The sequence below is a fragment of the Silene latifolia genome, chromosome 10 (assembly GCF_048544455.1).
Source record: "Silene latifolia isolate original U9 population chromosome 10, ASM4854445v1, whole genome shotgun sequence".
Classification (NCBI taxonomy): Eukaryota; Viridiplantae; Streptophyta; class Magnoliopsida; order Caryophyllales; family Caryophyllaceae; genus Silene; species Silene latifolia.
Window position 1 is genome coordinate 120247419 of NC_133535.1, and position 8820 is coordinate 120256238.

Genomic DNA, 8820 nt, shown 5'->3' on the forward strand with positions numbered 1-8820 from the left:
CTTAAGCAACAAGAGAGCTATAATGACTTTCATAGGGTAGAAATTGAAGTCAAAATTACAAGGATGTCAAAGATAGAGTTTCACAAGATACAAGTGTCAAACTTAAAGGAGGAGCAAGATGAAGCGAGGAAATGAGGTATGAACGGTAACGCTTATGATCAAGGAGAAAGGAAAATTAGACAACAAGGAAACTTAAGCAACAAAACTCATAACCACATCACTCCCAAGGTTTTCCTCAATCGCTTCAAAGGTCATAATTTCCAACCAAGGTCAACATTCCTCAAAAGAAAGAATACTGTCAAAAAGGCGTTAAGGAAGGATAAGCAAGGAACAAAGAACAAGTTAGGAGTACAAGAGTCGCTTTTAAAGTAAAACAGAAAGGAGTTTAGAAGGAGGATAAGCACAAAGAGATTAAGAATAAGGCGAGATACACAAAGAACGAGAAACATCTTCAAGGAAGTAGAAGCATTCTTCAAAGGTTGAACAAATCTTCAATCTTCAGCATTAGGCACCAAAACTTGATCTTCGTAAAATATAAGTGTCCTTTTAATGGAACAGAGATACTCTTGGCGATCACTCAAGAACATCAATATTCCAATTCAAAGACAAAAAAAAATACATTTTTTACACCAACAAATGATAAAACTAATTATCAGACGTCTCCAATAACAAGCTTTAACACTAATTGACGTTAAAACCGGTGAAAAACATTAAAATATTTTCAAAACCTTTAGTTCAAAAATTTTTATAATAAGGGTAATAACTCCATTAGCTATAGATAAGCTCATGGTCATTGATCTAAGAACGCAACAATTATTAAATGACAATCAACAAACAAGTTAGTACCTAACAAAGAGCAAACACAAAGAGACTACAACATAAGATCCTAAATCTACCCATCCTACCCATCTCTCAAGTTTATTATTTGAAGGTCAAGTTATTTATATTGGGGTGCACAAACGTGCGTCGGGAGCAAATATGCTCTGATACCAACTGTGACACCCTCATTTATTGCGGAAAAGTAAACACGTAATTCTACGAGAAAAAGCGACAGATATGTTTGTAATAGGTTCAATTGGGTAAAAACCTGTAATTTTTAAAACCTGAACCTGTTATAAAGATATCCAAAAGGGAAGGTGTCAAACATGCAAGGTCCAAAATAAATCTCATGAATGAAACATCGCTAAAGTCGCGAAACAAAGTTATACAAACCAAATATGAGAAAGGGAGACATATGTCCCTAAAATGTATGTGACATAAAAAGGGTTTAAGGGTCACAATGTAATAAAACCAGTCTAGGTCCCAAGGTTACTTTGCTCGCTAGCTCGTCCATGTACCCCATATATGCATCACCTACCTATCATTCGCATTTTATACAAATACGAAAGCCACAGTCAGTGGGGAGTAACTCCGAGTTCTCCCAGCCACGAAATGTCATAATTAATATAACATGTAAACATAAGAATATGAATATGAATAACACATAGCCTTAGCATATAGATGCTAGACAATCGTGCTTATCATGTGAACAACAATATAACAACACATAGTCCTAGCATGTGATTACTAGACCGACTCATACTACACTATCATGTGAATCACATAACATCCAGGAATCCAAACTCTATTAACCATAGCCGGCTTGCATCTCACCTTCTATGATTCATAGAATCATCAAACAAGAAAGGGCAATATATCAAAGACAGGCATAAGTTCTTAGTCCCGTCAATAGTCACTTTGTAACTCGAGTCTATACCACGAGGTAGGGAAGGTAATCGAACCGGTATCTTGGCTCAGCGGTTACTATTAAGAAAACATGGCCAAGAGACAACACAACCCTAGCCTAAAATCACAGCAGACCTAGACATGCGGATACACACCACCGCACCCAAGACCCACAACTTTTTTTTTTAAAACAAAGTGAAGTGAGTACCCTAAGGACACCACCGAAGGGTTGGCTAGTACTTAAGCCGACCACTTACTATCAAAATAAGTACCGAGGTCATGCCCCAACTTGGATATAAATCCACTAGTCAGGAACACAAAGGCTATCAAGCGGTGAACATATACTCGTCAGAGACTATAAAGACCTATCTATGATGAAGGCCGAAATACTCACCTAGGACCTAGTCCCAGCTAGTCCCAGCTTGAATACTTTAGCCCACACCACACAAGACAAGTAAGACACCCACTTAACCATAAGAGGACAGAGAGTCCAACTTACCAACATAAATGCTAACATTCTATCATGTGAAAGGCTATATAAATGTCTATTCAAAGAGACAATCCAACAATATCCTCAATAAGTATTCAATACCAATTTCCAATTCTAACAATATTAACCATATTAAAGGCTTCAGGGAATCTAGGGCCGTTTCTACAATATAAGAAGCTACTTAAATCAACTAACTACACATGTGAAATAAAAATATAATAAATGGCCTAAAACAAGAAAAAGGCTGATTATCTAATTCATTCAAAATTTCATCCAACCAATTTTTACCCGCAACCCCGGTCTGCGACAGTACGGTTAAATTGCGGCTGACCAATCACACAATTGACTGACATCGAATCAGTCAAAGGGACCAAGGCTCAGTTTTCGGCATAATCATCCAACAACCAACATGTGAAATGGTAATTACAAATATCAAGGCATAACATAAAACATCCAATCTCACCTCAAAGACAAACCCTCGACCCGAGTCCCGCGATGGGTCACCGGTCAAATCGAGGCTGACTGGTTTAAACCTAGCTTGACCAAACTCGTTCGGTAAATCTGGCCCAGCTCAGAGTCTTGGCCTACTTTGGCCCAAATCACAAATTTATCACAATATTATTCCCATGCTATTTCCAATTTCTATCATGTGAAAAACGAAAGTAACACATTATCAATCACCTAAACACTTAACAAACAACCAGCACAACATTAACTACTAATGTGACATTAATTCGTCGAGTAACTCGGAATAGTTACCTTAAGCTAGCAAAGAGACAAGCAATAAACTTGAGAAAGCTTCTAAAACCCAAAATTACTCTTCATCTTCAACCACATATGAGTCACCTAAAATAATTATGTGAAAGGACGATATTAACGAATTATCGTTATATAAAATATGAGACGGAAATTAATTTAATTATATTTTAAATAGACCAAACTAGCGTCAAAACAATTTATAGATACGGCCCAAACTCGCGACTTAGCCCGGCCACTTTGCCTAGGCCACGACCAGGCCATTTGCCTTAGGCCACGGCCAAGCTACGGCGAGGCCACGGCCAGCCGCCGCTAGGCCAACCTTATAAAAGTCACTCTCGTCCCAAAAATTAATTCAATCTCAACTCTCTACCCCATCTCTCTCATTACTCCGTCCTATAATATAATACTCCATAGTAACCAGATTTCCATCTCAATTTCAATATCGATAATATCAAATATTCCATTAAAAGAATTGCTCAACACTCGGGTTAAAACTCCGAGCTACTCACCCACGGGTCATGGTCAAAGAGAACGACAATAAAAATAGGATATCACGTACCAACACAATCCCAGAGATAATTAACTTCAAGCTTAAATGATAAAAGGACAAAACAGATCCTTAGAATTGTTCCCACAATACCATGCGTAAACTGAATTGATTGATTCACATACACTAGCAATGAATTTATTTTATCCAAAGGCTTTGATCACTGCTAAAATCCCACCATTCTTAATAATTAAACTCCTTGTCGAAAAATCGTTCCAAATTAAACACTGTCATTTCTAAAAACCAAATTTAGTATCATTGTTATACAAGCTTCGTAACCTTCAATCATCTAAAGAATTATCTACCCCGTAATTCAACCCGTCTCATAACAATTAACTTAACGAAGTAAGATATACAAATACTACTATAATAATATAGGGTAACAATCATGTTACCTCAAACGCCCCTTATTCTTCGGATATATGGTCCACAAGGCACGAGCCTCACCCCGGGCCTTCGAATCCTTCATAAAAGGACAAGAAAACGGAATAAAGAAGCTAAAAGACGACACTTTTATAAGACGGCGAAAGACGAAACCACTACAAAAAGGAGATTTTCTTACCTTAAAAGGACGAGGAAGCTAATGGTACAAAAATTATCGAATTTGGTTGAGAATGGAGGCGGGATCTGAGGTTTTAAGGTCGGGATGAAAATGAATGGTGATGGAGCTGTTGGTTTGTTGTTGTTGCTGGTAAAACGAAAAGGAAAAGGAAAGAAGCAGGGAGGTGGGGAATGGGTAGAGTAATAATAATAATAATAATAATAATAATAATAATAATAATAATAATAATAATAATAATAATAATAATAATAATAATAATAATAATAATAATAATAATAATAATAATAATAATAATAATAATAATAATAATAATAATAATAATAATAATAATAATAATAATAATAATAAAAGAATTAGTTAAAAGTAGAGTATAAGAGGTAGGTGACCGTGTTGTCGATTTTCGATTGGCCTGGATAAAAAAGGGTACAAAGTAAAATGTGACGGTCTATAGCTAGACGGAATAATGTCTCGAGTTTATTTTAACTTGAGACGGAAACTAATATTATTACTGTCACTATTATTACTACGGTCATTATTATTGTCACTATTATTATCCGACTAAAATACGTATACATTTATTTTTATATAAATTATGCCTTAAAGATATAATTAAATCGTACGTATTTTTATATAAACGAGCTTTTATGTAATACGTTTATAAAAATCGTGTTTGACATAAAATTAATTAAATAGAATAATTCAAAAATATATAATAAAGTGGTTAAACGGTTTAATAAATTTTAAATGTCAAAATGAGAAATTTGCGGGTGTTACATTATGTGCCACCGCATAAACAAGGTTATCAAAAGCCTCCGCAATATCCGATTCCGCAGCAAGGAAGTTCTTCATCTGGAGGAATTTCAGAAGTAGGAGAGCTGAAATCCATGATTCAAGCTCTCGCTACACAAGTGAGTAGGTCGGACCAAGCAACCAATGCTACTATCAAATTGCTTGAGTCCCAAATATCTCAAGTCGCCGCAAATCAATCCACAAGGCAACCCGGACAGTTGCCTTCCCAATCTGAAAAGAGAAAGGAAACGCTGAACATGATAACATTGAGAAGCGGACTGACTTATTCTGATACTGATATTGCTGGTACTGATGTTTCTGGCACGAATTCCAAAATTATTGATGCTGACAGTCCGACAGCTCTCGATCGAGAGGCTTGTTTTCCTTGATCGAGAGGAAATGAAGAGAAAGAGCTCGATCGAGAAGCTGCTATAGCTCGATCGAGCACTGTTGCTGGTGACGTCTCTCGATCGAGTGAGAACTGTGCTCGATCGAGAGACTCTGATGATGAAAGTGGTCGATCGAGACCATTGAGCAAGCGTATGATTAATAACGCTTTGATTCGTGACACGCATAATGGAGCTCCTATTGAAGATGCTCCATATCCAGGGCGCCTGAAGAGGGTCAAGAAGACGGAGCCTGAGTTCGCTCGTTTCGGTGAACTTGTGCGAGGATTGAACGTGAGTGTCCCGTTTATCGAGCTGCTAAAAAAGGTACCTTCATATTTAAAATTTATGCGCGAAGTATTAACGCGTAAAAGGACCATAGATGATGTTGAGACAGTAGCTCTGACGGAGGGGTGCTCTGCACACCTCCAAAATAGGACCCCACCTAAGCTTGCTGACCCTGGTAGCTTCTCGATACCGTGTCACATTGGTGTTCAATTAATTGATAATGCGTTGTGTGATTTAGGAGCAAGTGTTAGCGTGTTACCCTTGTCTTTGGCCAAACGGTTAGGATTCACTAAGTTCCACTGCACCAACATGACGGTCCGGATGGTCGATCGGACCTTGTCACGACCTTTAGAGTACTTGCAAGATATTCCCCGCAAATAGGAAGATTTCTTATTCCTGTTGACTTTGTCGTGTTAGACATACCCGAAGATAATCACACCCCAATTATTTTGGGAAGACCGTTCTTGCACACTGCGCAAGCGGTTATAGATGTTGGTATGCGCACTCTTACGTTTAATGTCGGTGGTGAGGAATTGGTTTTCGCTAAACCCGCTACTCATAGGGGTTCCATGCGTGTTTTGGAGTGTCATGCTATTCCTGCGGTTGGTGTTGACACACCACCCATGATTGAGTCACTTTCCATGCCCGTTGTTGATATTGAGCCCCCACGTGTTGCTACTCTACCTGTTACACTTACACCTCCGCCTCGGAATGAGAGCGATGAGGAGGACAGTGCTATTATCGTTACTTGTACAGGACCTGGATGGGGAGCTTTGGCGCTTGACCAAGGCGAAGTGAGCTCCAATGTTGGAATGGGAAAGGACGATGGTGGCAATATGACACGGGTTCTAGCGGAAGAAATAAAGCTGGGACATTCGTCGGAACTTGGTACCTATGTCTGGAGACGGAAGTTAGAGGTTACCGCAGCTGAGGGTAACTCTGTTAGCCAGAGGCCTAGCAGAGGCCTGAAGGACTTAATTGAGCTATAGCCGGGTTTGCAACCCCGTGCAAATTGTAATAGACAATAGATTTTTGAATTCCTTTTATTGTTTTTAAAACTTCTTTATTTACGTTAGACACTTAGACTATAGACATTTCTAGCGTAGAAGACAATTGTGGACTGCAGACAATTTCTTTGGTGTTTTTGGGATATTTTTACCGTTAATTTTGCGGTACTGAAAAGCCGCACTCAAAAGATGATACATTGATATGCGTGCTAGCAGGGAAAAAGCTCGATCGAGGGAGTCATATCTCGATCGAGGGGATTTTTGAAGAAAAAGAGCTCGATCGAGGGAATACCATCTCGATCGAGTAAGAAGAAGGTCAAGGGACAGCCACCTCTCGATCGAGAGGTATGAATTAACTCGATCGAGAGGATCTGAGAGCTAAAGCTCTCGATCGAGAGACCTGAATCTCGATCGAGAAGCTCCGCGGGTATATAAAGGGAGTTCTTTCTCGATCGTCCTCTTCATTTTACTCGACCCCAATTTCTTCACTCCTGCAAATTTTCAATTGATTAATTACCTTGCAAATTTGATTTTTCTTGCCCAAAATCCCTCTACAATAGTTTACCCATATAATTACCATCCCAAATTAATCAAAAGCCCTCTCCAAAACTCCATCTTTTTCGATTAATTCGATTTTTCGGTTTTTAGGGTTTATCAATTCGAATTTTTCGAAATTGTGTTTATTGTTTTGATTAATTGAGCTTTTGTGGGTCTTCTAGCATCAAGTAAGTTCGTCCTTACTCTTCTCTTTCAATTAATTGCAATCCCCCTTCCCTTTTCGTGATTTAGGGTTTATGTGATTGTTTAGGTCGAATTTTCCGAATTGAAATCGTATTTTACTTATTAATCTTGATGCTATTGTAGTTATGGATTCCAGTAAAGAAATCCCCGTCACTGAGACCGTACCTGAGACCGCTGCTAGTGCTCAGACGGCTGCTCTCTCTGTTGGGATCGTTACTCCAGCGGTTACCACCACTGCAGCCTCGGCTGCTGTTTCTACTCCAGTGACGGAGAAACCCACAGCCGCCACCGAGGTCACACAAGCCAAGGCTGTGGGAGGGCGACACCTGCCGCCTCGCTCTGCCGCCAGCCCTTTTCTATCTTTGGGTCGAGGAGCCACGCCTCGATTCCCGACGCCTGGTATGCTGCCACCTAGGCCGAGTCAGCCGGCTAGCCAGCTAGCCATTACTTCCAGCCCTTCAGGGGCTATTGTTACAGGAGAGGCCGCTCTTACTCCCTTACCGGAGTTTCCCACGGTACGTTTTGCTTCCGCGGATCACCGAACTCGGTTGTCCGCTTTACTTCGTTGCCCCCTCTCCTCCACCCGTTTCATTGCACGGACTGACCTAGAGACCCTAGGAATTTATGAGGAGGTCTGTAGTCTGTTAAATGGGACAGGTATGTCGGGTCCGATTACCTTGCAGGAAGCTGCTATTCGTATCCCTACATACGAGTTTTTCAGCTCCTACTCCTTTGACACCGACTCTTACGCTTTTAACCATTCTAGTCCTTCCATTCACTTTCGACTCCGAAATGAGTCGCACCATTGGACTTTGGCCAGGTTTGGGGAGGTTCTAGGCCTCGTTAGTGACGGCCCCATCGAGCCACCTCGGGACATCCTTCAGCCACTTTGGGCTGCGCTTTCTCACACTCCCTACCCCGCGCGCAGAGGAGCCCACGTACACTTACCTGCTCCCCGTTACTTCTTGTGACTTATGGGAGAGACCATTTTTGGGCGACCTGAGCCCAATAACGTGACCAACACTGAGCTAGCAATTCTCGCGGGGTACCTCAACATTGACTACGGTACCCCGTTTGTTCTAAACATTGCTTATTTGGTAGCTCAGCATTGGAACGGAATTAGGAAGAAGGTCAAGACCTCTGTTGTTTGTGGCGGGTTAGTGACTAGGATAGCCCGCCATCTTTACTCCACTGAGCCTGAACTTACTGCGCCTCATAAGCAGGCTTACCTTGACTTGGCTGCTATGGTTGACTTTGCCTGGTTCCCTAAGAAGAAGGGCATGGGGACGTGGAAGATTTGTGGTTCCGCGTCTGTTACCTTGCCGTGCCCTACCCTTCCTCCACTTTTACCGCTCCCAACTGCTGCTGAGGGAGCGAGGCCACCTCCACCCACCTACCACCTTACCTTCACCCCTACTTCTTCTTCTTCTAAGAAGAGGAAGCGGGAGGCCGGAGAGTCTTCTGGCCCTCGGGCTCAGACTCTGGCTCAGGCTGGACCCACACCCACACCCACACCCACGCCCACG

The 8820-nt window shown here is 41.0% G+C and overlaps 1 long non-coding RNA gene across 1 annotated transcript; it reads right to left on the reverse strand.

Moving 5' to 3' along the window:
- Positions 1-1057: 1057 nt before the first annotated feature.
- LOC141609147 (uncharacterized) lies at positions 1058-3987 on the reverse strand. The gene is made up of 3 exons (XR_012527249.1): positions 3917-3987; positions 2975-3061; positions 1058-1357 (listed from the first exon to the last, which is right to left on the reverse strand). It is a non-coding gene; the product is annotated as an uncharacterized LOC141609147 (long non-coding RNA).
- Positions 3988-8820: the final 4833 nt, after the last annotated feature.